The sequence below is a fragment of the Mytilus edulis genome, chromosome 6 (genome assembly GCF_963676685.1).
Source record: "Mytilus edulis chromosome 6, xbMytEdul2.2, whole genome shotgun sequence".
Taxonomy (NCBI): domain Eukaryota; kingdom Metazoa; phylum Mollusca; class Bivalvia; order Mytilida; family Mytilidae; genus Mytilus; species Mytilus edulis.
In genome coordinates, this window is record NC_092349.1 from 92783690 (window position 1) to 92789189 (window position 5500).

Genomic DNA, 5500 nt, shown 5'->3' on the forward strand with positions numbered 1-5500 from the left:
TATAAATAAACAGATAACATATATCAATATGTTCATCTGTCCTTTTGATATTGGTTATACAAGAAAAATACCAAAAAATAATGAAAAACAATTAGTTATTACAGAACCTTACTGTACTTAGAAATTCTGCTTTAGTCCAGTTTATAATGTTATCATATTTTAAATTCACAATAGTATTGAATGTATTTTTACAATTAAGTATTCCTAGTTATTCCCAATCAGAAAAGAAAAGAATTGTTAATAATATAGAAATGAGTGATGATTGTGAACTGCACCTATAAAAATGTCAATTCATGATTTTTATACTATCTTTAAAAAATATCTTGTTGTTAATCTTCGTGAACAAGTTTGTTTACAAAATATTGTTCTATGTGAACAAATGCTCTGTGTTGAAGACCATTCTTTAACCTATAGTGGTTTAGTTTTATAAATTGTGGCATGGATGGAGAGTTGTCTCATTGGCACTCATACTACATCTTCTTATATATCTAGTCACATTAATGATACCATGAACAAGTGCAATATGAAAATGTACATTATATACATTTATGCTGTGAACTGTCTGTTATAGTATTTATCTTGCCATTGTTATACCTGTTAATTTGTTTGCTGTATTATCAAATCAAATGGTTTGTTTTTAACTATACTTTAAGTGTATTTGTTACAAGTGTAAAATGATAAATCAACCACAGGATGACATAAGGACACACCATGTGTGATTCCATATCATTCTGAAGTTCAAGAGTTACCTTCCCATATAGAGGTCATCCAAACATGGTTACATTGTTACTCAGTTGTTTTTGATATAATGAGATTTTTAATAGATCTGATTTAAATACTCCTATACATTTTCTATGAGTTTTTCAGTATTTAAATATATCTGTTTTAATTGTTGATTTTTTTTGTACATGTTTATATTGTTTGTCAGAGGTGGATTTATTTTTATGAGAGGAAAAGGGGTGTCTGTACTTGGCCCTCCTTTATGGTGATACATGTATGGTTAATGCATAGACTTTTGTCATGTTCCACTCAATTTTTCCTGTCTAGGGACACTGTGTTCCCCCTAGTGTCCCCCATTTTTACAATCCTGGATCAACATCTATTTATTGTTTGTTGTTATCATTGTTATGTTCCATTGTTTGTTATTACTGTGGGTACCAATTTATTGTGCATTAAAAAAAACTAAATAGCATTTACTTTCGTGGTTTTCCACTACCCACGAAATAAACGAAAATTGGTGTCCAACAAATAATAAGGAATCCACAGTATATTTATTGTTGTTATGTTACAGAGTTTGTTGTATATATGTTTGTATTTGTTATAAGAACAGCGGAAACATTGTTGTGTTTTTGATTGGAATGAAGACTTACATTTTAATTTCTCAAAATTTTGTGTACAATACTTATGTAAAAGTTATCTGTGTATGAAAGATGAGAGTGATAACAACACAAACAATATAGTCCATCAGACTATACACAAATCTGTCATGCTACTCATCTCAAGGAAATATTAAGTTGCTTTCAAAAATGTCAAATTTGTGAAATATATAGAAAACATGATTGTAGCGATGATACACAGAATATTTTGTTTCCTTTATATAGCATATACATGACATGTTGCACAAATGATACTGTGTACTGCTTCACTTATTTTATTGTTAGAAATATTTTAAAGAATGTTGGTTTTTATTTGGATCTTTTATAACAATGTCATCTATGTTGTGATAAGAATTACTGTGATGTATTTGTGAGATATAGTTCATGTTGACACATTCCATAAATGATGAAATGATATATTACTGTATAGATCTTGTGCACAGTAAACAAAGGATAGGTGGAAGAATGCTATATTTAGTATTATGTACTGAAACCAGACTAATGTTGATTTAATCTTTTTAGTTTAAAATTTTCTATACAGGATATACTTCTTTCAAATTTGGCTATTGATAGCCATTGCTGCAATAGTAAGAAGCTAGCTTATATATTTGAGAAGTGGTCTTGTAAATAGGTCAGCCTTTTAGTCCCTGTTTATAATTAGGTTTATATGACAATTTTTTAATGATTAAACCATTCCAACATGATTTGTGTAAGTTTCCAAGGTATTTTCTCATGAATACTTTTTACTCTTATGTATCTATATTTTTTTAAAGCTTTTTTGAATCACAAAATATTCCTCAAACCTGTTTTACATAAATACAAAGATTTTGATAGTCCCTTTTACTAATATCTTGTTTTTGAGACAACTTTTTAAAAATGTTTTATGTTAGAAATCAATTTATTAAATTCATATATACACTTTTAATTTATGGAAAGCAGAAGATTTTTAAAACCCTGAACTGAAATCATTATTAGCTAACACTACTGGACGAAAAAACGTCTGTCCATACCAGTAACAGTCGTTATAAGACTGATAATGTCTGTTAAAGTTGTAACAGTGGTAAAATTTCACTGCTGCAGTTATTTATTAACTGTCCCAACTTTAAAAGTGTTTGTCTACAACATAAATCGACTGCAACAACGCAAGAAATAACTGTCACAGTCATTGAAGGACTGATACAACTATTTCAAAGTTGTAACAGTTGATTTACAACTGTCCCAACTCGAAAAACGTTGCAACAGTCTTAAATAAACTGAGTAAACGCCTTAAGAGTTGTCACAGTCGTTATAAAACTGATGCAACCATTTGAAAGTTGCAACAGTTAATTTATAACTGTCCCAACACGGAAAACGTTGAAACAGTCATAATTAAACTGTTTAAACGCAGAAAAAGTTGTAACAGTTTAAATATGATAGCTACAACCATTGTATAGTCATAAATAATTTATAAGCGTAGCAACTTCCAAACATTGATCTTCATGTACACTTAAAAGTCACGGATACAAAATGTCTGACAGTCTGGGATATAGGTTAAATTATTTGTAAAACAATTTTACCGTGTGAAATATAAGGTTGTGACAAAGAGAAACAACTATCACTCCCGTTTCTACATTAATTTTAGATAGATATTGATTTAAAAAAAATAATATTTTGAAATATTTGCCGCTGAACACATTTTTGTATTCCTCGGTTATTTAGTGAATGTGCTGAATTTATATATTTTTTTAACACTTCCTCGCCCTTATCTTTTCGAACAAATAAAATCGGAAGTTCCGAACTAGCACTAGATACCTGCAATTTCACTAAATAAAATATAATTACTAACTGAAAAATCGAAAAACGTTACCCAATTTATTTGTAACCAAATGTTTCTTTATAACTGAATTAACAGTTGACAATTTTTAATATTATCTAAATAACAAATTTAATTATTTTTTTATTAAATTAGTTAGGTGTGAAATCATTCATGCATACACAACTGTTTTCACTACCCGTAGTTTTACGAATAACATTACTTCATAATAACGCTCAATATACATGATACTAAACCTAGCGGGGAACTCCTAATACACACACTTGTCAAACTGATCCCCATATAAAACTGCTTTATATTTTCTTGAGGGCTTATTTCAGACACTTATTCTGAGATTTTATTTGGGGCTACATTTTTCTCTTGTAAAATTATAAATATGGCCGTATTATTCATTTTGATTTCTTTACATGTAAAACAAAAATAATTAAAGCTATCATGGACATTTAACAAAAACAAATCTTAAATCTATCTAAATTTAATTTATTTTATTTTACCGTATTTTATTTTTGAATGGTTCAATATTAACTCGACTTTGTACTGTATATTGTACGGAATGGTCTATTATAAGTTCAATTGTAATTGATACACATGATACATGTAAATAGCACATCAGCATTCATGATTAAGGTAAACAAATATTATCACTCGCAAGAAAAATTCAAATTTTCACCAGATTTTTCGGATTTTACTAGAAGATGGACGTACTGTACAAGACCCGACAAAATAACTAGCACCAGTGAAAGTTCAAATACTCAAAACAAGAAAACGCCCATTGTTTCAGACAGTGAAATCAAATCTTCTTTTAGTTTTTTCGCATCACGGTTTAGAACTTTTTTAGATAATCTTTAGACGCCGGTCTTATTATATTCTAAAGACTGACCTCGGATTCTCTTATGTGGTTTCAGTTGATTAGCTATCGTACTAACATTTATCCAAAATATTTTCAATTGTTCAAATTCAAATTAATCCTGTAAATGCTCCTACAATAATGACATAAAATATTTGCAATCAATAAAGAAAACTAACAAAGTTACTAGATGTACAGACAATATTTTGGGTCCCTTTATATTTTTTTTGTTCGGTGTGAGCCGAGGCTCCGTGTTGAAGGCCGTACATTGACCTATAATGGTTTACTTTTATAAATTGTTATTTGAATGGAGAGTTGTCTCATTGGCAAACAAATCTTAAATCTATCTGAATTTAATCTATTTTATTTTACCGTATTTTATTTTTGAATAGTTCAATATTAAGTATTGTATTTTGTACGGAATGGTCTATTTGAAGTTCAATTGTAATTGATACATGTAAATAGCATGTCAGCATTCATGATTGAGGTAAAACAATATTATCACTCGCGAAAAAAATCATAATTTCACCGGATTTTTCGCAAACAATTTTATACCCTACATATGTAAATACTAGTAGATGGACATACTGTAGAAGACCCGACAAAATAACTAGCGCCAGTGAAAGTTCAAATGTTCAAAACAAGAAAACTCGCATTGTTTCAGACAGGGAAATCAAATCTTCTTTTATTTTTTTCACATCATGGTTTAGAACTTGATGTATTCTTTAGACTCCGGTCTTGTTAAGTTTAAGGAATGAAAAAATAAAATAAATAAATAAATGCACTGTTACCATGGTTACTTTATACATGTAGATGATATTGACTTTACCTTTGTCCAGTGCATATAATGAATAAACCTTTGTAATGTAAATATATTGTTCCCAGACTTAACCATCCCAGGCCTGAGGTAAAGTTTTAAATCCTTGAGTTTAATAATTTTTACATTTTTTGTGTTACCCTGAATACTTTTTACTTATTCATTTGTTATTACAGCTTGCATTAAATAATGCTTTGCAGATCAGAGAACACTTTTTTTTTAATAAATCAATAACTAGATTACTTTTAAAATTTGCATTTTTATATCCAAAATAATAGTATATCCTGCTGTTTCATAAATACTTAAATCATAATTTGTTTTGAAAAAGTTATTAAAATTTTGAAGAGGACAATTTTGATAATCATGATAATTTGTGAACATTACTATAAAATCATATCATTATACCAATGGCAGATTAAATGTTATCCCCCAGGGCAATAAGCTATTGGGTCTTAATTTGTACATTTGTATATTATATAGTTACATCATTTCTGATTATTACCTATGGATATCCAGTGTTAACATCCTGATTATTACCTATTTTAATGTCACATTTGCATGGTCATATGCAGTAAATACAAATATTTGAATTTGAATAAAAATAAATTTATAGACTAAATTAGTAGATACAACATGTACAATGCAGT